General features: G+C 46.4%; 1 protein-coding gene across 20 annotated transcripts in view; it reads left to right on the top strand.

The window, feature by feature from the left end:
• The first annotated feature begins 3,641 nt into the window (after nucleotides 1–3,641).
• Nucleotides 3,642–25,767, top strand: part of ARNTL (aryl hydrocarbon receptor nuclear translocator like) — a 129,048-nt gene continuing 106,922 nt past the window's right edge. For all 20 annotated transcript variants that reach the window (XM_085006424.1, XM_085006397.1, XM_021076231.2 and 17 more), the window contains exon 1: nucleotides 3,642–3,737. The gene's annotated coding sequence lies outside the window, so the exon portion shown is untranslated. The remainder of the gene's footprint in view (nucleotides 3,738–25,767) is intronic.

The following is a 25,767-nucleotide window of genomic DNA, read 5'->3' as shown; positions in this document are numbered from 1 at the left end:
ACCCACAGGTCCCCCTTCTTCCCTGTGGAACCCTGAAAAATACGTCTAATTTTGGAGTTACCTCCGTGGCACAATGGGATGAGCAGTGGCATCTTGGGAGCGCCAGGATGAAGGTTCCCTCCCTGGCCCAGCACAATGGGTTAAGGATCCAGCATTGCTGTAACTGTGGCCTCGGTGGCAACTGCTGCTCAGATCTGATCCTTGGGCTGGGAACTCCATATGCTGAGGGACAGCAAAAAAAAAAAAAAATCTATTTTTTTTTTTTTTCTATAGGATAGCTCTTCAAAAACATGAAGACAGTTACCTTGTACCCCCAGGGCAAAACTTCTGCTTCCTTTAATCTTTCCTCATATGACATAGCTCCAAGCCTTGTTACATCCTTGTCCCTCTCCTGTGCATGTAGATGGTCTTTCGTTGCCAATCCTTCATTGGAGACCATACTGGATGTGTATAATAACCAGCACTGGGCAGCCCTCGAACCCTGCCTTCCTTTACACGTTAGACTTCTGTCAGTGCAGCCTAAATCATCATTCATTTATTTTGGCAGCACGCTTCACTGAGAATTCAGACTGGGTCGCCTGAGATGCTTTAGTCTTGCTTTTACATGTATTTGCTAAGATACCTCTTTCAGCAGTTGGTTGCCCACGTTTCTCCCAGTTAGAGTCAGCCCATTGCTCCACCATTGCATTTGGCTTAGGTTATGTAATGGTGTCTCTTTCCCTCCTGGCCTTGTATTATCTGGAAATTTGGTGCAAATCCTCTGAGTTTTCATTCAGAGCACTGACAAAAGTCCCAAAGTCTGAGCCATGGAGAGCGTCTTCCATCATCCTGATGGTAACTAGTGTGGCCTGAATATTTTGAAATTAAACGAACCTGGTTTGACTTATGGCTCTTCCACCTACTGTGTGGCTCTGGGTCAGCTGGTTAAACTCTTTGTTTCCTCATCTGTAAATTGGGATTGTGCAGATTAAGAGGGAAGATGCAGGGGAAGCACTTAGCAAGCACATAGTAGATGCTGCACAAATGTGGATGCCCTCCACCCTTCCTTCAGGTCAACAAGGACTCCCTAATCAGCATGTTTAGGTCATGATTTCTTAAGATGTTATTCACCCAATGAATTATGCTAGACTCTATATTTCTTCATCTTGTCCACAATGTCTTGCCAAGTACATTGCTAAAATCACACGTACATAGTATAGTCTCCTCATGAAATCAGGGTAGAGACAAAGTAAATAGCAATTAGATTCTACCTGCATGCAAACTTAGGAAAAATAGTAAGCTACCAATGAAGTTGGTGAACCTTGAAAATGGTCAATGGTTCGGGCCACAAGCACATATTGGGCAGCCACTATGTACCTGGCAATGAGCTGGGGGTAGGCAATAGCTTCACCACATTTACTTTTTTATTTTTTAATTATAGTTGATTTATAATGTGTTAATTTCTATTGTACAGTGAAGTGATTCTGTTATACGTGTGTGTGTGTGTGTATATATATATATATATATATATATATATATATATATGTATGTATTCTTTATATACTTTTCCATTATGATTTATCTCAGGATATTGAATATAGTTCCCTGTGCTGTATTATACAGTAGGACCTTGCTGTTTATCCCTTCCATGTGTAACAGTCTACATCACTAACCCCCAAGTCCAAGTCCATCCCTCCCCTACCCCAGCTCCCTTTTGGCGACCACAGTCTGTTCCCTATGTCTGTGAGTCTGTGTTTGTTTTGTAGATAGATTCATATTTTGTATCATATTTTATATTCCACATATAAGTGATATCATATGGTATTTGTCTTTCTCTTTCTGACTTCACTTAGTATGATAATCTCTAGGTCTGTCTATATTGCTGCAAATGGCATCTTCCATTTCTAAAGATATTCCGCATAGTCTTTATCCCTTCATCTGTCAATGGACATTTAAGCTGTTTCCATGTCTTGGTTATTGTGAATAGCGCTGCTATGAATATAAGGGTGTATGTATCTTTTTGAGTTATGGTTTTGTCCAGATATATGCCCAGGTGTGGAACTGCTGGGTCATACTGTAATTTTATTTTTAGTTTTTTGTGAAAGCTTCATCTTGTTTTCCATAGTGGAAACTTGTCTTCCCATCAACAATGTAGGTGGGCTCCCTTTCTCCACACCCTCTCCAGCATTAATTATTTGTAGACTTTCAAATTATGGCTGTTCTGACCAATGTGACATGGTAACTCATTGTAGTTTTGATTTGCATTTCTCTAATAATTATCGATGTTAAGCATTTTTTCATGTGCCTATTTCCCATCTATACATCTTCTTTGGAGAGTTTTATAATGTTTAAAACACAATGTCTGTTTCAAGGTAAAAGGCTAGAATTCTAGAGTCATAGGTTCTAGTCTGCGTCAAACAAGATTGAGTGAAGTGATTTAGATTTATTTGTTCACATATCCAGTCAACAAATGTGCTAGGAGCCAGACACCGCCCCCACTCCTCCACCCCAATTCCAGTTAGGTGCTATAGGGGAGGGGGCCGGTCTAACAAAAAAGATTAGGTCCTAGTATTCAGGGAGTTTAACATCTAAAAGTGTTAGGAGTTGTATGTGCTAAAGGCCCTCCGTTAAGTGCTTGAGATGCAAAAATAAGACAGATTCTCCGTCCTCTCCTGGTACTCAAGTTGTAGCTTGTTACGAAATGCTTATTTTCTGTAACAGTTTCCTCTGCCTCTCTCCCCGACAGCTTTTGTATGTAGAGCCTAGAGCCACCACAACGCTGTCTGCCACACAGTAGGTGGGCAAAATGCGGCCACTGAAAGGAAATGCAATGGAATCGCTGCAGGCTTGAATTTTCTCTCTTGAACGACAATGACAGCTCCAATGTGACGCTTGGAGGTCAGGACAAGCGAAAAGAACGTAAAAACACTTGGATAGAAAAGACTTCTAGAAATACGAAGTAATCCTTCTCTCCTTCGGACTTGGGCAAACCAAGATGTTTTGGGAAGGGTATGGGCACTCGATATTCCTAAAATTAGTTTCCTAGATGGAGTCGAAGGGAGAGGAATGAGGAAATGCTGCTTTAGTCATGATGCCTCGAGTGAAAAGGGGGAAGGAGGAGGAGGAATGAGAGACGTGAGCCAGAAGCAAGCCAGGGAAGAAGATAAGAGGGACATCCCAAGCCACTGCGGGGAGTGCGGCGTCCGCACCCGCAGTGGCCGAGGCTAGCGGGAGACCTGAGGGGAAAGAGAGCGGACAGGGGCGAGGAAATCCAAGGGAAGAGCGCGGATTGGCCCGCTCCTTGGGGCGTGCGCTTCTGTGCGCCAAGCGATTGGTGGCGGGAAAGTAGCAGGTAAACCTGCCTCTGCCGCCTAGCCATTGGTCAGCGGCCTGTCTAGCTGACACACAACTGGCCAGCAGGCTGCCGAGCCGCTCCCGGATTGGCCGGGGATGCCGCCGAGACCGGCTCCCTTAGAGCACTCGGATTGGCTGGCGAGAAGAGGCAGGTATCCGGGCTCCGCGACTCCTCCATTGGTGGGCGGGGAAGGGGGGTTGGGCACAGCGATTGGTGGGCGGGGGGCCGGGCCTGGGCCGGCGGGGAGCGGATTGGTCGGAAAGTAGGTTAGTGGTGCGACATTTAGGGAAGGCAGAAAGTAGGTCAGGGACGGAGGTGCCTGTTTACCCGCGCCGGACTCACCGCCGCCGCCGCCGCGGGATCCGAGTGGGGGCGCGGGCGCGGGCGCTCCCGGCGAGCCACGGTGAGTGTCGGGCTGGCCGCAGCCAGCGGCGCGGCCGCGGGCACCCTGTCGGGGCCGTTAGCACCCTGGCAGGCGCGGCGCCCCCGCCGCCGCCCGGGGCGCAGCCCGGCCGCCGGGGAGCCCTGCCCGACGTGCCCGCTGCCGGCCTTAAAGGGCCCGTGCCCGCTCCCTGCCCCCACCCGGGCGGCGGGGAGGCTGCGCCCCTTAAAGGCGCCGCTCCCGTCCACCCCTCTCTTCCCCTGCCGGGTTTGGCGCTGCTGGGTAGAGCGGACAGAGGTGCCGCAGGCGCCCTTAAAGGGACTGGGAAAGAGTCCGCGGGAAAACCCACCTCCCCTCCGCGGGCATAGTTACCTGACGGGGGGTGGGTGGCAGCAGCCCGCTGTCTCTTAAAGGGACAGCTCCGCCCTTTGGGAGCAATGACCAGGCTGAGGGCGAGTGCTGGGATGTATCTCCGGAGGTGAAAAGACCCCCGAAGGTACCATCCTTGAGGGCTGCAGCCCAAGGGCGTTGGACGAGAGATGCCGCTTCTGCCTCCCCCCCCACTTCCCTTTTGGGAGCTTGCGGGGCTGAGTGGGGGTGGGGAGGGCGTCTCCGCCGGGCTTGGGGAGTCTGGACCCCCTCTCCACCCCTTTGGCCCCGTCGCGGGTGCTGGCGCTGCACCGAGGTATCCCTGGCCCGAGATGGGGCCGACCCCAGCCTGCGAACTTTTGTCCGGCCTGCGCCGTCTGTGTCTTGGGCAGCCCAGGGAGGATCCTTCGTGGGTCTGCGAGCAGGTACTCCACGGCACGGGCCTGCTGCCCGACCTGGAGTTCTGGAGACCCGCGAAGGGCGCAGCGATGCTGAGTCTAACACCGGGTTTGACAGATGTCAAAGAAAAAGCTTCCCGCTCACGGCTGGCTGCCGGGCGTTGACAGCCGAGAGAGCTCTCTCTTCCTCGGAGGAAGAAGTGGAATAATAGAAATTAACGCGGACCTGTGGGGCTGGTGTCAGTCACCCGGAAGGGTCGTGGGAGTCGACTACGGGGCACACACCGGTGCCCAAGGGCAGGCCCAGGGGAACGAAGGGCTACATTGGACATGGGCGTCTTGTGGTCAAGTTTGTGCTGGCTGGTTCGGGACCAGGTTGGCCCCCCTCATCCTTACCTTTCCCATCCCCTTTTCCCTCCCCCGCCTCGGTCCCTTCCCAGTCACCTAGCGTTGTATTGGCACTTTCGCACTTGCGGTCTCCTCTCTCTGCTCCTTAGCAAGGAATATTAGCCAAGTTTTTCCACCCAGCTTCCAGAAATAAGGTTCGAAGAAGCATTTATTTCTTGCCTGTATGTTTATTTCCAGGATCTTCGTTAAAAAAAAAAAAATCCATAAAAGCTGCCCATTAGATGCATCTAGTTTCCCACAATGCTCGCTTGTCATTTGTCCTTCTGACATCTGCTGCTGTTCCTCCCTTTAATCTATTTTTTACTTGACAACTATTATTTTAATTCTTCTGGTCCCATTGATATCAGGATCTGTCAATTTGGGTTGGTGGAGTTTTTAATTAATGTACTGGTTGAATCATGAGCTTAAAATAATCATTGCTGCTCCTGAGCAGTTTTGAATAATCTCATCCTCTCCGTGCTTGCAAGACTTAAAAAAGAAAAAAAAAATCACTGCTGTTAAATTTGATTTCTATATCAATGAAACTCCAAAATATTTTTTTAGACACAGAATTGAATTTTTCCCTCCATACACTGTTACTGAGTTCACTCTGTTGATAAGTGTTTAAAACACTTTGTTGGACATATTTAGAAGGCTTTAAAATTTCCTGGGCAGGATTTGAAATTGCCTGTGTCATCTTAAGCTGGATATATAGAGGCATTTTTGGTTTGGGTTGTAGATGTAGCCAGTGATGATGATAATAAGTTGAGACTGTATTTAAATTTGTACCTTATTCCAACCCTTAACGTTCAAAAAGAAAGAGAAAGGAAGGAGCAGAGGTGGTGGAAGATCACTAGCCTGAGCATTAGAATATTTTGATTCTAGCCCAGACTTGGGCTTTTGTGGCTGCCCCACTTGGGGCAAATCACTGAACCTTTCTGGGTTCTACTTGCCTCAAATGGAAAGTAAGGCAGTTTAACTAGCTGATCTCAGAGGTTCCTTCTGCTCGAAAGTTTAGTGCGTCTCTAAATTTTTAACACATCTGAATTTAGGATGGCATTTACCTGCTGGACCCCCCCAGAATATTTGAGCTGAAGTCCTATTTTCATAGGAAACTTAACCAGATCAACAAATGGTATTTTAAAGACTCCATTTCAAGTGATTTATAAAATGATGATTACTCAGGAGTTTTTCTGCTATTTGCAGAAGGGGTTTGCCTTACCACAGGGAGGAAAAGGAAGTGGCCCTGCTTTCAGATTTATCCCTCTGCACCAGCAATCTCTAAGCAACTTATATACTGAACAATGGACAAGCGCTCTAGAAAGACTTGTTAAGAAAATTCATAAGAATCTGTGAAAACTAAATATTCAGCATCTCTCTTTGGTATAAGGGTTGCCTTCCTTCTATGAGCTTTCTTCCATTCGTAATTCCATTGTCATCTCTCACGGTGGTTGGAGAAAGTCAAATATTAAAGAAACAGCTTTTGCACCATACAATATTACATTCCCCGGCAGTGATTTTAGTTAACACTGTCGTAGCAATTGCAGGGAAGTAAAAAAATCCTTTTTAGACCTTGAGGTTTGGTTAGCAATCCGGAATGTCACCCTTTTCCGCAGTCTTTTCTCTCCTTGTTGCCACTTCATCATAATAAACTCAGACGTACCCCAAACACTCACCTTGGCTTTTCTCTTCCCTCTGTCTTGAAACAAGACCTGCTCTGACTTATGCTCCCGCAGCTGTTCACAATGTCTTATTTCTTTCCCCCATGTCTCCTCCTCTCCTCCCAGTCAGAAAAAGCAAGTGGATTTCTCCCCTGTTCCCTCTTCTTGGACCCTCCATTTGGGCAGGAGCCTGGCCTCTGGCAGCAGGACCTGGGACTTGGGTTGGGCCATGTGGCCTTGGACAAGTGCAGGACTCCCTTGGCCACAGGCTCCTCCTCTGTGGTGTAATGACGGTGCCTGCCTCATGGAGTCCCTGTGAGGATCATGGGAGATGATGCCTGTAAAAAGCCTGGAAGCGCTCCCTCCCAGTGCTGCCAGAGTCATGTCACTGGAATATCCTTCATGCTGTTGGAAATGCCCTTGTCCTGATTGAGGAGGGAAGGATGGAAGGGGAAGAAGCAGGCCAGCTGGGGGTCCCTGTGCAACAGGTAGCTTGCACCATGTTAGCACTGGGTGCTCCTGGGTTCCTACCTCTCTCTCCCTTCTCTGCCCGGCAGCCTCTCCCAGGGCTGTGAATGTTCACCTCCTCCTCCACTCTCTCATCGGCCCCATCCTCAGCTCCTTCCTTCTGGCTTTTCTCTCTACCTTCCTTCTTCATATTTCTTCTCAAAGATCTCCAGGAACTTTTAAGTCTTGAATTCTAGGGGACCAGTTCTTAGTCCTGAATGGTTGTTCTTGGCCCTTTTGCAGCTTTTACCCGGCTGTCTTTCCCTCTTTCTTGAAATCCCCTCATCCTTCAGCCCTTAGGTCACATTGATTTCTTGGTTTTCTTCTTGCACATCCTAAAAGTGGGCGTCTGTCCTGGCCTCTATTCTTCACACTGTCCCCGTTGGTTCAAGTCCCCTTTTTGGACCTGATGTGTCTCTCCTGCTTCAGGCTAGCCAGCCCAGTCTAGACATTCACAGCAGCCTGTTGCCAGCATCCGCGGCTGTGGTGTTATAGGTTGCAAACTGCTTGCAAGCGTGGTCTCATTTCATCCTATGACACCTGCACCCCTTCACTGTCAGACTGTCCTGAGAGGGACTTTGATTGGGTGGTTAAAAGCTCAGACTTTGGAGCCAGGTTTCACATCCTAACAGTTCCTTACTAGCTTCATGATTTGTGGTCAAGTTTCTTTGCTCTCTCTGTCTTGGTGTTTTCATCAGTAAGATTGGGATTACTCTAGTCCTTATCTCACAGTGTTGCAGTATGGATTCACTGGGTTAAAGAATTAAAAACAGGGGTGCTTGGGGTTAATAGATGCAGACTATTGCCTTTGGAATGGATAACCAATGAGATCCTGCTGTGTAGCACTGAGAACTATGTCTGGTCACTTATGATGGAGCCTGATAATGTGAGAAAAAGGAATGTATACGTGTATGTGTAACTGGGTCACCATGCTGTACAGTAGAAAATTGACAGAACACTGTAAACCAGCTATAATGGAAAAAAATAAAAATCATCATATATTAAAAAAAAAAGATTTAAAAACATACAAAACTCTGCATTGCCCATAGTAAGCATTCAGTAAATGTCCATCTTGCTGTCCCTTCTTGCTTCTCCATCCCCAGCCCACCCAGCTGAGTGCACAGGACTGTCCAGTCAAGCTGAAGAGCTGTCCCCTCCCTGGATCAGCCCTTAGCCTCTTCTGTGGCTTCTCATGTCCAAACCCTACTCTTCTTTAAGACCCAGTTCAACTTCTTGGCTCTTCTGGAGCTGTTTCTTCATTTTGTTTTTCTTCATCCCCACACTGGCAGCAGTGTCACCCAGCCATTGATCCAGCCCTAATTATTTTAGGTACTGCTGCATGCCCTATTGTGGTAGACTATCTCTGGAAAGATCTTCCTTGCTGGCTCAAGGCCAAGGACTCTTGGGGGAGTTCATCTTGGTTTCTCCAAATCACAGGCATAGGGAGTCTTCAAGATGGGCTTGTCCAATGCCAATTAATGATCTTGAAGAGGAGGAGATGGAGTGGGCTAGGCACTCAGGAATGAAGCACATGGAGGGAGGGGGGATGTACCTGTGGAGAGGTGAGGGCCTAAGATGCAGGATGCAAGCAGGGCAGGAGTGGACGTGGTAAGAGTAGTTAGGACATGGAATGAGGGTTCGAGTTGGGAACCTAAAGTCAGGGGGAGATGAGACTGGGTAAGAGTTAGCCATCTTTGCTTTAGGAGAACGTTGAGTCTTGGCATATGACGGCAAATGATTTTTATGTTTGTACATGCTGTCCTTTTAAATAGTGTATGTAAACTCCTGTTTATCCAACCTCATTTAAGATGTGGATGGATGGTCTGTCTAGTTTAATATTCTGGTTAATATGCTACCCAGTAGATTTTGTACATATGCTGAGTAAAACATTTACAACTATTTGTGCCTTCAACTACTGTTTGAAATATGTGACCTGGGCAAATTAGTGAGCTTCTTTGAGTCTGATGTATCTCATTTGCAACATAGGAATAAGAATAATGATGGTAATGGCAGCTAACATTTACTGAACACTCTTGTAAGTGCCAGCAAATACGTTAGTCACTTTATGTTCATTAACTTGTTTAACCCTCATAACAACCACATGAGGCAGGTGGGGTGATTATCTTTATTTTGCAAGTGAGGCGGTTTTGCGAACTGCCCAGCTGGTAGGGGGTGGGGCCAGATTTGTGCAGAGGGAGGCAGCCGGGGGCGCTTCAGAGTCTGCTCTCCAACCACGGTGGGAGATACCTGCTGGGAGGAACCCCTGGATTCATCCTGTGTCTGCAACACCCAGCCCCGGGCCAGGAGCCAAGCAGGCTGGCAGTGATGGGTAATCAGTCTTACGGTTGACAGACATGGTGTGTACCTCCTTGTAAGCAGGACTGAAGTCCTCTGTGGTGGGACACGAGGGAGGCATGTTTGGATATTACCCTAGTGGCAGCCACAGGGGCTCCTGAGCATTCTTTTCACATCTCGGTGTGCGTTTCCGACTCTTTCGCTTCCTCCTGCCTTTCTTCTGCATTGCTCTGACACAGGCCTTGTGTGGCTCAGGCAACCTCTCCCCAGGCAGCTTCTTGTGAGAGTGAACCAGCGAACAGAACTCCTCACCCACTGCTCCCATCTTAGCCCCCATCTTAGCCATCTGCAGAGCTCCTCACTGTTAGGAGACCTTATCTAAAGTCTGTCATCTTGTTCCTCCTCTCCCCAGCTCCTTACCCCAAAGACAACTGTCCACAGCCTTAGTATGTGTGTGTGCATGCATGCGTGTGTGTGTGTGTATACATATATATATACATATATATGTATATATGTATATATTAGTGCCAGTTGTTCCCCAAATGCATTTAGATAGTAAGGAAAACATTGTTTTATGTCAAGCACCTGTTATATAAAAATGTGTTATATAATGTTCAGATATATACTGCACAGTGAAATTAGATACTACTATTTTTTTTCCCCAAAGAATAAAAAGACAATAAACACAGGCTATACTGAAGATAATGAATCTCAGGTTTGAAAGGCATGGAAAGACATGCTCTGCCCTCAAAGTAATCGTTTTGAACCTCGGTTCGCCTTCTTGAGTGCTCCAAGTATAGGATGCTTGGGGAGTTGACCCGAATCTGCCATGGAGTGCTACTGTGAAATCTTCTGGAAGTTGTCTTTTTTTTTTTTTTTTTTTTTTTTTTAAGGGGGAAATGCCTCTTGCTCATTGCCTCATGTCTAGGCAAAAAGAAGAGGCTCTTTTTGCCCCCCTCCTACTTAGACCATTGAGGTCATCTTCTGACCAGTTTTCTGTTCTACCCTCTACTTTCTTCAGTTCCTCCCACATGATGTGGCCAACTTTGTCTTCCATGAAGAGCCCTTCCAGTGGCCTGTGGTTGACATCCCTGTGTCCAGTCCTCCAGGCTCTCCAGTCTGATCCTGTTCCCTCTCACCAGCCCTGCTCTGCACTCCCACCCCCATTCCCAGACCCAGCCTGGTATCTGGGGTTCAGTTCTGCTTGTCTCTGCCCTATCCCGGCCAACCCCATGCCCTGCTCTCTCCTGCTGCCTGTCTTGCCTCAGGTCTCTCCCTTGACCTGAGAGGCCTCTCCTTTTTGTTTTGTTTTGTTTTGTTTTGTTTTTTAGGGCCTCACTGGAGGCGTATGGAGGTTCCCAGGCTAGGAGTTGAATCAGCTGTAGCCACTGGCCTATACCACAGCCACAGCAACGTCAGATCCAAGCCGCGTCTGCAACCTACACCACAGCTCATGGCAACACCAGATCCTTAACCCACTGAGTGAAGCCAGGGATTGAACCCTCAGCCTCATGACTCCTAGTTGGATTTGTTTCCACTGAGCCATGATGGGAACTCCTGAGAGGCCTCTCTTCTTTGCCTCAGCCTGCCTGGAGTCTCCCTTCTGTGTGAAGCCTCCTCTGATGATATTTGCTCTCTTTGCTCTTTCTCCTTCTTTTTTTTTTTTTTTTTTTTTTTAACTTTTTACTGCCAGCCATTCATTCAGAAGCATGGGTGCTTTGTAATTAACCCGTTATCCTATCGATTCCCATCAAGATGGCCAGTTCTCTCATTTTTTAATTGTTTCATGAATCTTATCCTCACTTCCCACTCTCCAACTCTACTCACTTACTCATTCAGTGCAGTTTATTGGATGCCTACCATGTGCATAGCAGTGTTCCAGGCACGGAAGAGAACAGCAGTGAACCAAACAGAGTCCCAGTGGGAGGAGACAGACTGTAAACAGTTAAGCCTGTTAACTCCTGGTAGTGATCGAGGCTAGGAAAGCAGCCACGTAGAGTAAAACATAGAGTGATGATGAAGGAGGTTGCTTTAGCTGGGTCCTCCAGGAAGCCTCTCTGAAGAGGTGACATTTGCACACAACTGCAGGAAGATGTTGGGAAAAGTGTCCCAGAAAAACAGAACAACCAGTGCAAAGGCCCTGAGGCTGGAAGTGACTTGTTTTTGAGGACAATAAAGGCTGGGTGTAACCGGATTGTGAGTTCTTCAGGTAGAGATGTTTTATCCTCCCTGGAACCCTTAGCCCTAAAAGGCGAAAAGGCCCTGTAAGTACTTGCATTCACAATTGGAGAGTTTGCCCTTGGTTTTACATTGTATAAATAGCGGTTTACTCTATCCTGCTCAGAAGGCTTTTAATAAAACATTATATTGCATAAAACAACTTAAAGGGTGGAAGGCTTGTCTCATCAATCTACTCTTAGTATGTATCAAAAATGATTACTCTTTTAATTATGTTCAATGCAGAGCTTCAGACCTCAGAACTCTGTTTTACATGCAGAGCCATCTGAAAAACAGGTTTAGTCCAAAAGTTCATTTATAAGGCAGCTGATGGAAACTTGGGATAAATTTTTCTATTGAAAGAAATGAACTAAATGGTGGTTTAGTTCCCAGGCGAGCCCATAAAAGCCATTAGTGCTGACTTTAGCTGAAACCATACTGTTTAGTGTGAAAGTGTTATCAGCATTAATTAAGCCTTCTGAAGCTAGACCCTCTCATCTGTATAGCATTATAGGGCATTAACTATTAGCATTAATGGGACCCATTTACCTTAGTCACTTCTCCTGCTATTTTTCCAATCTGACAGAAAGATTTATAAAAGGGATTTTTTACCTTTGTGTCTTTAAGATTTCATTTCATGTGTTATAAATGAGACAGTGGTGTGGAGAGTGGGGAAAACCCTGGTTTGGGAGCTGGAAGAGGCCTGGGCCGCAGTCTTGGTCCAGCCACTGACTTGGTGAGTAATTCTGAGTAAGATGCTCTCATTGAACTTTGATTTCTCAGATCCTTCTTGCTCTATGCAATCCCATTTCCTGAAGAAAAACATATGTATATTTCATTGTTCATACCTGCCCTCCAATAGCTACCTCTCATTTCTTTTTGAAGATGTGGGTGGCACATAAATAATGAGGAATTCAAGAAGTTCCTATGTGTAGCTCAACAGTTATGCCTTCCATGTGAGCCTTGATTTTGATCTGCTATCTTGATGAGTTGAAAGAAATTTTGTCCTAGAACTTTTGGTCCAGATAAGATTCCAGTGTGCTCGGCTGACTTATCTTCCATGTAATTATGTAAATGGTTTTTTTCTTTTTAACTCTTAAGGATAAAAATGGTGACTCTGGTTTGTTCCTTTTGAAATATACTTAAAAGTGCCCTTAGGGAATGGAATGAGTTTGCAGGAGAGAGCAGAGCTGAAAGAGTGTGGGATCAAAAACAATTTTAAATGTTAAATGCAAAGCTATTTTCAGTATCCTGCTGGAAGAAAAAAAAATTTTTTTTTTTTTTTTTTTTTTTTTTTGAGGCTTTAGATGATAGAAGAGGTTTCTACTCCAAAGGAGAAGAGTCTCGGGTTTTGCCATGGTGAAAACTACATCTTTTAATTACCTTGCTGCCACCCCTCCCTTCCTCTTTTCCCACCTCTGAGTTTTGTTCTTGGCCTCTAGAGCCTCATTTGCTCTCTGAGAGGTTTGATATTTAAATGAACGCTAGTCTCGGAGCTCGGCTGGGACCTAGGGCGTTAGAAGCTTAAAGTTCAGCTGTCTTAGGGTTCAGAGCGCTGCGTGGTGAACCTCCCCAGTAGAGTGAAGGAAGCCTCGTTGGGAGTGACAGTGCCCTTTTAGCACTGCCTCTGTTTGCTTGCTTGTAAATGGTACGTTCCATCTTTTTCTTTCTCTCTTGTTTGAAGGCATAGTAAGAGGAGATGGTGCAAGACACTGTTGCTGCGTGGATTTCACTTAGGACTAGAGGGTGGCATTTTACTTAGCCTTCCTCCTCAGGCGCTGGAAAATGGCAGGAATTATGTCTGCTTTGTTCTCCGCTGTATCCCCTGCAGTTAAAACACAGTGTCTACTCGAGTTCCCGTTGTGGCACTGCAGAAACGAATCCGACTAGAAACCATGAGGTTTTGGGTTCGATCCCTGGCTTTCTCACTCAGTGGATTAAGGATCTGGCATTGCTGTGAGCTGTGGTGTAGGTGGCAGATGCGGCTCGGATCTGATGTTCCTGTGGCTGTGATGTAGGCTGGCAGCTGTAGTTCCAACTGGACCCCTAGCCCGGGAACCTCCATATGCTGAGGGCGCGGCCCTAAAAAAAAGAGCAAGAAACAAACAAACAAAAACAGTGTCTGCACAGAGTAGTCACCCAATAAATCATTGCTGAGTGAGTTCAGTTTGGGAAAACCGCATACTTCCCCACCCTCTAATTGTATGGGCACATGAGCTTGGTCTTGCAAGGTACTTTGGATTTTAGGTTTTACTATTTCCTTTTGACATCTGCGTTTTTCTTATTCTCCGGGTTGGCCAGATATCAGTATCTTTTATTGATGATCAGGATTTAACCAGCTATAGTTGTCTCCTGCCTTCCTGATGTTCATCTTTATGTTACCTTTAATTGGCTCCAAAGTACAGCAAATCAATAGCTCGAGCCACGCCAACTAAAAGAAAAAACTTATTGCATAATCTTTGGGTGTAGTACTACATGTTTGTTTATCCAGTCAACAAATATCTGAAGGGCAAGGCCCTGAGGAAGAGGAGAAATAGTCCTTGTGGCCAAGGAGCCTACAGTTTCATCTGTAGGCAGAAGATAATCCAAGGCTACACATGATGCCAATGAAGTGGCCTAGAGGAGGGCCTATTGGAGGGCAGGTATGAACAATGAAATATACATATGTTTTTCTTCAGGAAATGGGATTGCATAGAGCAAGAAGGATCTGAGAAATCAAAGTTCAATGAGAGCATCTTACTCAGAATTACTCACCAAGTCAGTGGCTGGACCAAGACTGCGGCCCAGGCCTCTTTATAACTGCTGCAGGAACTCCGGGGCTAGAGAAATCTTTGTGAGTTGCCATGGTCGAGAGGAGGCTTCCTGGACGTGATCAGATTTCATCCAGACTTTTAAGGATGGGTAGAATTTAGATTCTCAGAAAAGGGTAGCCCAGGTATTTCCAGGGAGTCGGTAAGTGGGAACGTGGCATCATTGAAAGCACAGAAGTAGGGAAGGACCAGTTTGTATCCAGGGACACAGTCTTGCCTGGAATGGAGGGTTCTCTATTTCAGGCAGAAAGGATAGAGTCCTTATGATGTTCTTCGCACCTCACATGCATTATCTGATTTAATGCCTACAAATCCCGACGAAGTAGGTACTATTATTAGTATCATTGTGGAGATGAAGAAATTGAAGCACAGACCCATCCATTTCAGTAAGAAGCAGTGAATCCAAGCTTGACAACCAGGCCATGGAGACTCTTGACCAGTGGAATCCACTGTCTCCCACTGTCCTCCAGATGCAGGATTTGGGCTTGGTTGGGAGTTTTAGCGTCATGAGCTGGAAGTGGACAAGGCTCCCTTCATTTTGCAGAAGAAGAGGCTCAGCGAGATTAAGTGGCAAGTCAAAGTTTACCTAGTGAGGTGGAGACGGGTCAAGAACCACTGAAGTTTTTTTATTATGCTTATAATTTTAGTGATGTGACTAATTCTCCCTAAAGTGTTAGTCCTGTGTGAGTATTTCGAGTTAGATTGGAGCAGAGGGACCAACTGCAGCAGAGACCTGATAAGAGGCTACTAGCTGCATCCAGGCAGAGATTCAGCTGAAAGCAGCCAGAACTTGGAATTAATTGTCAATTATGTTAATCAGCATGGCTGTTTTCAGTTACCCTTTAGAATTTAAGAGTGTGGGGAACATCTGCCTGTGTGAGTGGCTTTCAAGTATGTGAATCTACACTGCACTGTGACTGAGACACCTTAGTTAATGAATTATCCAGGAGCAAAGCACCATTATGGAAGTCGAATGTTTAAAAACAAATACCCGCATTTTCGGGAAGGAGCCCATGATTGGGAACCGGGTAACCTGCATTCTAGGATGTTTCTGCTACCAAAGCACCAGGAAGCCTAAGCCAAATAACTTAATGTATCCAACGGTGGCTGATTCCTCATCTTTGAAACAAGTGTCACAATTCTTGTCTGGGCCCCTTACAGTGTGATTCTAGTGCTGGAATGAGATAAGGAAAGAATAAGGGTTTTGAAAGCAATAAAGTTGCTCCCAGGTTGTAGGGAGCAGCATTTGGGGTTTTAGTAGTGAGGTGTTCTGTTCTTTCAAGGGAGAGCCTGGTGGGTACAGAGGTTCCCCCGCCTCCAGGGTGTGTTTAGGGATGTGGCGCTGTCCATCAGATGGGTGCTGACTGGCCTCACTTTGCTGGGTAGGGCCATATTTTAAAGATGATGATATATTTCACCTTCAGAGATTGAGGGCCAGCCTGGGCATGGATAGAAAAGTTAGGCACGGATACCCTTCTCCTCTGTGCACACCTCTCAGGATAGCGAAGGGTAGCCATGAACCGGCAAAACAAGCCTCAGGATCTAACCAGCTGGCCAGTTGGGCATTCTTAGATGTTCTCCCTATTCTGGGGCAATGGGCAGAAATCCAGAAGAGCCTTGATCCCTTCAGAGAATTAATAGGTGAGTCTGTCCAGGTACTGCCTGGTTACAAAGCTTACAGCAAAGCCTTGACATGAAGGACTGGAAATTCGCCAAATCTTAATTTTTGTTGGTATTGTATAATGTATTTATTATTCGTAATAATAATTATAGTAGTACTTAACCTTTGAGTATTTACCATCTGCCAAGAACTGTGCTAAATGCTTACACGACTTTTCCCATTGAATACTCACCATAGCCCTGTGGGGTGGGCGCAGTCATTCCTACTTTCTAGTCAGGGAGACAGAGACCCAGTGCCTCTGATGGTACACAAAGAGTGGAAAAGCTGCGATTCAAACCCAGGACAGACTTACTCCAGAGCCTGCACTCTTACCTGCTGCTGTCTTCTTCCTCCCTTTTCCCGGGACCTTAAAATGCTTCCTGAATCTCCTTTTGAGGTTTCTGACAACACAGTGGGTCTTTGGAAGGCGTTTTTGGTTGATAGCCATGTCGTGACAAGTGGTCTCGGCTCACCACACTCTCCCTCCTCCGCAGCCACGGCTGGCATCTAACAGCTCTCGCCAGCGGTCCCCTGGCTCGTGAGCAAATGGATGCCAAGGGTGAATGCAGCAGATTGACTAACCCTTGGCGGCTAGTGTGCCTGGGGGGGATTTTAAAGAGGGGAGGAGAGGACAACGAAAGAATTGCTCTTGCGTCAGTTTTTCGAAAGTGGCTGAGTAGCTGGTAGTCTGCTTCGTCTGTTTTCATGTGGATGTTCATCAAAATTTCCCCACAAAACGGAGTTCCCGTCATGGTGCAGTGGAAACGAATCCAACTAGGAACTATGAGGTTGCAGGTTCGATCCCTGGCCTCACTCAGTGGGTTAAGGATCTGACATTGCAGTGACCTATGGTGTAGGTCAAAGACACAGCTCGGATCTGGTATTGCTGTGGCTGTGGTGTAGGCCGGCAGCTACAGATCTGATTGGACCCCTAGCCTGGGAGCCTCCATGTGCTGTGGGTGTGGCCCTGAAAAGACAAAAGGCAATACATATATATATATATATATATATATATATATATATATATATATATATATATGTATCTCCCCACATAAGCCTTTCCAGAGGTCACAGTCCGGATAACAATGCCTTTCACCTCTCCTGGGTGATTTACAAAGAAGTTTTTACATGTATTGTCTTGTCTGACCTTCACCACAGCCTTATGAGGAGAGGTATGATGAAGTCTCATTTTGCAGGCTAGAGATACCTAGAGAATTTAAGCTACTGTCCAGGGTCCCAAAGCTAGTTGGTGGCAGACTCAGGCTTAAACACCACTTTTCTGACAACTCCTACTCTCTTTCCAAATCCCTCTTTGCTCATTCTGTTGAAGATGTTCTTAAATGTTCTGATTTGCTATATTTAGAAGTCAGGAGGAATTATTAAAGTGAAAGGGTTTTTTTTTTGTTTTTTGTTTTTGTTTTTTTGTGCTACACACTACACTGTTTATGAACCAGAATAAATAAAAGCTCACATGGTCGGTTGTTGTGTTGGGTTGAATTGATTTGTACCTATTTGCCTTTTTTAAAACATTTTTATTGACGTGTACTCGATGTACCATGTTGTGTTATTTTCTGCCATACAGCCAAGTGATTCGGTTATATGTATACACCTTCTTTTTCATATCCTTTTCCATTGTGGTTTTTCACAGAATATTGGATATAGTTCCCTGGATTTGCACCTACCTTTATGGTAGAGAATACACATAGATCTTCTGTGGGATATTATTGGACCAGCAGCCCTTATGCTTTAAAAGTCTCAAGGCTTGAATAGATGGTAAAACATGGAGTTGACGTAATTTCTTTAAAAAGTTGACCATCAAGTTCTCGGTTCGAAACACAAGCTCTTATTATCGCCTTGTTTCCATGGAGAAATTAGCCTTGGTTCGCACGATTTCAGCTCTCAGTGCCTTTTCTAGGAATAGAGTGAACTGCTGTCGGAGAGTGGACGTGGTGCCCTTTTCACCTAGAGCTTTCTCCCTTGCTCTTACTGCAGGAGGCTGGTTTGCATTTCTGGGCCCTCTCAGTTTTTCCTGTGACGTGAACATAAGTCGTCTTTGAGATCCTGGTAATTTCATTTTTGAAAAGTTTTCCATGACATAAATCAGAATGGAATGCTTTCTCATATAGTTTTGAACAACCCCCCCCCCCAAGGTATTTAATTGGCGGCAAGGGGCTTTGCTAAGAGAATGTGGAACTGGTCCCACTTAAGTTTGTATTAGCTGGGACGTAGAGCAAATTCCTGTCTTAGGGAGAGCCATAGAAACTCTGGCTGAAATCAGGTGGAAGCTGATTTCTTTTTCATGTACTGGTTTAGAGTAGATAGTGGTCCCAGCCTTGTATCTTCCACATGTGGTTTCCACTTGGTGGTTGAAGGTGGAAACTTCAGTGTTTACCATCTCCCAGGGGAAGGATCAGGGAGTCATGCATGCAGTCATTTCAAGGGCAAGACCTAGAAGTAGCACATTCTTTTATCCCAGTGGCCAGAACGTAGTCATGTGGCTACATTTAGCTGCAAAGGAAGCTGGGAAATAGTTGGGAGGTAAAATCTGTTTTTCAGAGTGAAAAGGAGATTGAACACTGGGGGAGGCTAGCAACGAGCTACCTTGTGGAAAGGAATAAATAGGGTTTGACGCTTGTGTTGGAAAAGCTGGGAAGATACTTGAGTCCAGGGCCCGAATCTAGGAAGGCACCCAGAAACCAGGATATATGCAGCTATCTAGAGGTCAGGGCAACTCTTAGCTCAGAAACTGGGCAACCAGGTGGAACCCAGGTGCTGGAGGGAATATAAATAATTGAGAAGACCTCAGTTGACAATAAGAGGAAATTCACCAATAGCAAGCGCACTGGACGAGATTGGAGTCTAGTGCTTCCACTACATAACCTGGGGCAAAATACTCCAGTGAGTGTTTACCATCTAGAATGTGGAAACAGTGGTGGTGGTCTTTCTCTCTTCCAGGAGAATGGATGGGGAGGTGCTCGGCAAACTGCAGCACTGTGGAAGTAGAGGGCACGGCATCTGTGTTATTCCCCTTTGTGTCCCCAGCACCCAGCCCAGTGCCTGGCCTGGACACATTTGTTCAATGAAGTATGAACTAGTATGAGAGGTGGGGGGAGAAAAAAAGCATCTTGCTAAAGAAATCTTGATCCTGAGTAGTCTTCCCTACTAGCAGAAAGAAAAGTTCTTCTCTCTACTAGCCAAGGCCTTGGGCCTACCTGTAAAACCAAGTACTCCACCAGGATGCAGGCAGACATCAGGGCAACTCCCAGCTGGGTAGCACATGACACAGAATATGTCCTTGGCAATGCCATTTGCTTACTGCACAGATTAGGTCACAGAATATAACAAAAGTGGAAATAAGACTTTGATTTGGATGTCATGGTCTGTGAGTGTGAACTAATCATTTTTAAATGGTTTGGCTCACCTGCAGATTGGAAGATAAAATCACCCCAAGACCAATAAAACTTGATTTTTTTGTTTCATGATAAGATACAGTTATAAAATCTTCTGTTGATTTGAAAAACTATGGGTTTTCTTTCTTTCTTTTCTTTTTTTTTTTAAGGGCCGCATTCTTGGCATATGAAAGTTTCCAGCCTAGGTGTCCAATTGGAGCTGCAGTTGCCAGCCTACACCACAGCCACAGCAATGAGGGATCTGAGCCACGTCTGTTACCTACACCACAGCTCATGGCAATGTCGGATCCTTAACCCACTGAACGAGGCCAGCGATTGAACCCACATCCTCATGGAGACTAGTTGAGCTAGTACTGCTGAGCCACAACGAGCTTATTTGATGACAACAAGGAGGACACAATAAATTTAATGTTTCTATCTTATAGGCCATTTTTGTCTGAACAAGAGTGATTTTTTTTTCTTCTTCTTTTGCTGAGGAAGTGGGGACTCAGTGGAATAATCAGTTTTGTTTTGTTAACTTCATGAAGGGTTTCTTTTATTCATTTCGTTACTTAATTTGTTTATTCACTAAGGGTGAACTTCTTTCTTAGAACACAATGGAACTTTACTGGAAAAAGGCAGGAATTGAAATTATATTCACAGTATGCCCTCGACTCTGCTAAATTTCATTCATAGAAGGAGAGAAATGCACCAGAGTGTTAACAGTGGTTCTCTTCTTGTGGAATTAGAGGTGATTTTTATTCCCATCTTCTTCTCTGTGGCTGCCTCTTTTTCAACAATGAACACGTATTTTTTTTTTAATCATAAAAGGCCAGTTAAAAATTAGTCCCACACATTAGTACTCTCCAGCCACATGAAGAATCTTTATTTTTGGCAACCTGGCCTGGGCTCTCAACCATCATGTTAACTCAGACCCATCCAGATTATTTTCTGACTGAGGCATTTAGAAACTTGTTATAAAGACGATGTTTTCCTACTGGAAGTTAACATAGGAAGCTAAGAGTTTACAATGTATTAGGAAAGATGTCCTGAGTAATTAGCCTCCTGGAATTTTTTTTTTTTTTTTTTTTTTTGTCTTTTTAGGGATGCACTTGTGGCCTATGGAAGTTCCCAGGCTAGGGGTCACATCGGAGCTACAGCCGCCAGCCTACATCACAGCCACAACAACTTGGCATCTGAGCCGCATCTGCAACCTACACCACAGCTCATAGCAATGCCAGATCCTTAACTCGCTGAGCGAGGCCAGGGATCAAACCTGCATCCTCATGGATCCTAGTCAGATTTGTTTCCCCTGAGCCACGACAGGAGCTCCTCCTCCTGGAATTTAACTCTGCTTTGTTACAGTCACTTAAGGCAATGAATTCTGCAGGTTTCCCATTCACTGTGTGACTCTTTCTTCCTTTATCCTATACTCTTGTGTACTCCAGGTTCCTCTGACTCTGTTACCCTGAGATTGAGTGACCCTGTCCTTTGCTCTCTCAGGACCCGGCCATTTCTAGTGTCCCCTCCATCTGCTCATAACTTTGTAGATTTGTCTGCAGCTTCTTGCCATCAACATTTTTATAGACTGAAGGAGTTCCTTTGCGGCTCAGTGGAAAGAAACCCGACTAGTATCCATGAGGATACGGGTTTGATCCCTAGCTCTGCTCAGAGGGTTAAGATCCTGTGTTGCTGTGGCTGAGGCGTAGACCGGCAGCTGCAGCTCCAATTCGACCCCATGCCTGGGAACTTCCATACACCTCGGGTGTGGCCCTAAAAAGAAAAAAAAAAAAAAAAATTCCTCGGTAGTTCCTGTTGTGGCTTAGTTGGTTAAGAATCCAACTAGTATCCATGAGGATGCAGGTTCAATCCCTGGCCTCACTCAATGGGTTAAGGATCCGACGTTGCTGTTACTGCGAGCTGTGGAGTAGGTCGCAGATGCAGCTCAGAGCTGGCATTGCTCTGGCTGTGGTGTAGGCTGGCAGCTGAAGCTCTGGTTCGACCTTGAGCCTGGGAACCTCCATATGCCACAGGTACAGCTCTAAAAAGACAAAAAATAAAAAAACATTTTTAATACACTGAAGAGGGCACATACACGGTTGCCTTTCCCCTGAAACAGCTTCCACTTGCTCCTTATCATGGCTCAGACGAGTGGCCTGAACAGTGCTCCTGGGACGCCTTGAGGAAAAGGGGTCGGGACTGCAGGGAAGGGGTGGGGGCCCTGAGCTGGCCGAGGCCCTTGGGGAAGATATCAGGCCATCCATCCAGCACTTAGCCCTCTCCTGGCAGGACACACTCAGGCACAGCCCTTTGAGATGACTGCTTGGTATTGAAGGCAGGCAGTCCCCAAGGCATGCATTCATCTGCCGCAGTTCTGCAACATGGCAGCCACCGTTCTAGATGGTGGCTGGGGGCACAGGGATGAGCAAGGCCACTTGACCTCTGCTCCCATGGAGCTTTCATTCTGGTGGGTGAGAGAAACGATTCCCAGAGAAATGAATGATAAAACATCATTTCCGATCATAAGAATGGCCTCAGAGGTGATGACGTGTGCTCATTTGTAGTGGAGCAGGAGGGCCAGGGTTGGGATGATTCCAGATGGCCTCAGTATTTTCTGATGCAGAGGCTGAGATCAAGGAGACCTCTGAGCTGCTTCTCCAATTCAATCAGCCTGGGCCAGGGCAGGGGCTCCAGGTGGAGCAGCAAAAAGCCGATGGCATGAGCTAGAGGCCATGCACCCTGGCTCTTGAAGCCTCCACCCACCCATCTCTGGACTGCCCAAGGTGCATGTCCATCTTTTCTAAACAGTGGTGAGCCAGTTTGCACGTAGGGCTCCAGATGTGTGCAGGCTCTCACTTTGTCAAAAGGCAAGCTAATATTTTCTCCTGAATTTTCAGCTTTTCATGAAGTCCGGCTTCTCATTGTCCCTCCAATGGGAAACCAGTTTTAATTAACCTCACCATGCTTCTCCATCACCTTGCCAATCCTAGTCCTTTTCCTCATGGCTAAGTCTGACCTTTGCCTGTATTTAGAAGAATTCACTGTGCTGCTGCCTTTTGGAAATTCTTGATGACCGACTCTCACAGGATCTTTGTGTCTCACTATCTGCTTGGCCTATGACTACCCAGAAAAGCTTGGCGTTGGGCAAATAAGAGCAGTTTTCCTAAATATCCTACTTGAGTTTTCCTTTATATTTATTATATTGGCAAGGGCAGCCAGTGAAGTCTATGAAATATATAGGAATATATATTCCTATATAAATATAATATATAAAGGAACATATATTATATTTCCTTTCTATTTCTCTGTCAGATCAAGACTTGGCCACTTGTCCTGCTCTCTGTGTCCCCTCTTTCTGAAAACCAGTGCACACAGGACCCTCACCCCCATGGAGACTCAGCCCCCTTCCCCTGCAGACATTAGGACTGTGTTTTTCCAACTCTTCTCCTCCCATCTTCCTGCTCAAAGAGCAAAGCGTTTGAAGCTTGCTTCGTGCTGTGTTGATGCAGTGCAGAAAATGAAGTTGTCTGCCTCCTGAAGGGGTCTGGGGACTCACTTGGCTTCCACAGTGCTCCGCCACCCCTCTCCCACCCACAAACTGTGCTGTTTAACCAGAGAACAAGTCATTCATGCAGTGATCATTTAACACTCCTACCAGGGCTTACCAGGGAGGTTCTTTGTTCCTAATTCAGTTTTCTTGGGTGGGTGGGTGGGTGGATGGGGGAGAGCTTGTTACTATTCTCATTCTTTTGGTGTTGTTGCCATTCCTTTAAAAATATATCTGTATCCCTGCATGTGTATGGATGAATGTTTATGTATCTCCGACTTCTAACAAAGGGTTTTGGACTGAGTTTGCCTTCAGAGCTCCTGGGTTCAAACCCTGGGAGTGATGATGAGCCTTGGGAAATATATCCTTTTCTTCCCAATAGTCCCTGACTCACATTTATAAAGTTTTGTTTCAGCCTTAGTTTCACTGTTCTCTCTGGTTTCGGAGATAACCTTGGGACCACTGTTTTCAGCCTCCAGAAATGAAAGTCACTCGCCCAGAAATGAAAGTCATTAGCTCCACCCCTTAAACTCACAAACTCGGTGAGGAAAGCCTTTCATTGCCTGTCTGGTGCCTGTGGCTCTGTCTGCCTTAAGCAGCTCTTACGCATACATCATCCCTCCTGAGCTTTGGGGACACAGAGGGACAAGGCACCTGTTAGAGTCTTTCCAGCACAGGCCTGTCTGCAGATCTCCTTTTCCTTGGCCACAGTGCAGCAGTGTGCATCCAGTGTGCTCTGAGGAAGCAATTTTATTTTAAAAAGTTTAATCTGAACATTGCCCCTTAGGTGGTCTGAATGGCTGCCCTCTCTCCTCATGCATTTTGACGGGTTAATGTGGTGCCCTGGCCTTGGTCTTACTGGCCACACCTAACTGGCAGTCAGGCTGGCTTCTGGCTGAGGAGGGATGGCAGAAGTGGTCCTTTTCCCTGTTTTGAGACAGGACAGGCCTGGATGGGGCTGCAGAGATGTGGGAGTCATCCATTTACTCAGCATCAATTGAGGGTCACCTGGCATGATGGGAAGCCCCTGGAATGTTAAGGGCAAGAAAATAGTATTCGATTTATGTATTCTAGGGACTCTTCTGGCTGCCTGTGCCCTGAGGTAGGGATGACAAGTGTGACCATGGGGAGGGTTAGGAGGCAGTGGTTCTGGTTCAAGAAGCAGTGCTGGCTGGGATATGTGAGAGTGGGCAGGCCATAGACGGGCCTTCACTGGCTGCTCTTGTCAATTGTCCCTACTTGCCAGCCCTGCCTCTAGCCCCCACTGGACTATAAACTTGTCCTTCCCCAAGTGTGTGAGCCCTGCCAAGCTCCAGTTCTGTGGCTGATGCCACTCATTCCATCTAGAATGTTCTCATCCCCTGCTTCTCAGTCCAGGCAGTTCTGCCACTGCCTAGCTGAGTACTTTGGGCAAGTTACCAAATCTCTCTTGAGCCTAATCTCCTCATCTATGAAAGAGTGATCATTGAACCAACCTCATGGGATTGAGAGGATAATACGATACATGGTTGAGCGTGATTATTGCAAGAGCCTCCGAAGCAATCGTCTGCTTCCAACCTTGCCTCCTTACTGTGCGCCCTCTGCCTAGGGATCCCACAAAGAGGGGGTCACATCAGGTCATGCCTCTGGCTCAGAACCCTCCTGATGGTGGCTTCCTGTCTTACACAGAGAGAAAGCCTTCCCCTAGCCTGTGGGGCTTCCCAGAACTTCTCTGACCTCATCTCCCACCCCAGGGCCTGGTATGGATTTGGCAGACTGGGTTCTAGGTAGAGCGCTGTGGAGCATGTGAGTGGCACCTTCCTGAGTTGTGCAGTCTGCAACTTGCACAGCTGTACCCAGCGACCCTGCCTGCCCCTCTCTCACCCCACTCCAGCCACATTGGAATCTTTGCTGTTCTTCAGCACCCTGCGTGTGCTTCCTGTCCAGGCTCTTTCCACTGACTGCCCCTCTGCCTCGAATACTCTTCCCCCAAGTATCCTTATGGCTTGTTCATTCACTTTCTCCGGGTCTTTTCTTCAAGGTCGCCCTGCTTCCAGTTGTACCACCCAGCTCACTGTCTCACCTCCATGTTCCCTATTTCCTTTTTTGCTTTATTTTTCTTCTTGGCATTTATCACTGTCTAACATATGATGCATTTTTTTATTTGGTTTTTTGTCTATCTTTTTTTCAATAGAATCTGACTTCTGAGGGCGGAGACTAGTGTTTATGGTATTAGCTCTGTCTGGAGTGCCTAAAACACCACCTGGCAGGTAGTAGGGCCCCGTTATGAATGAGTGAATGAGTTGGCAGTAGAGCAAGTGGAGTGTTTGGTACAGTGCTCAGCATACAATTAGCACCCGACACATGCTGATCCTGTTGTTTGTTGCCCCTCAGCAACCAGCTCAAGTCTGGCTTTCTGAGTCCTTCCCCAGCCCCTTCTTGGTTGAATTGTCTCATGGCCACCTCTCTTCCTTGCTGCTCTTCCCTCTGTGCTTTTTTTCCTCTCTGGGTGGCATTTGTTTATTAGTGAGGTTTAGCTCACTCTTGCCCCTCCCCCTGTTTGGGTTGGAATTCCTGCAACACAAAGACGAGTGCATTTGAATTTGTGTCTTTGTGTCCTGTGCCCACCAGTTAGCATGCAGTAGGAGCCCAGGAAGTGCTGATGACGGGCAGCCGTGGCAGGACCCTTACCAGCAGTCCTGGCTTTGGCATCACTATCTCATGTGTGCAGCATCTCCTGATGGGGGGTCGGGGTGGGGGCAGGCAGGGTCAAGGGCGAGTTGGACAACTGCTTAAGTGATGGATCTAGAGCGGATGTGGGGAAGCGGGTCT

Source organism: Sus scrofa, chromosome 2, assembly GCF_054392235.1.
Source record: "Sus scrofa isolate SSC_HxYL_T2T_F1_AM1 chromosome 2, Sscrofa_HxYL_maternal_Yorkshire_Landrace_v2.0, whole genome shotgun sequence".
Taxonomy (NCBI): domain Eukaryota; kingdom Metazoa; phylum Chordata; class Mammalia; order Artiodactyla; family Suidae; genus Sus; species Sus scrofa.
This window is presented reverse-complemented; position numbering and strand designations above follow the sequence as displayed.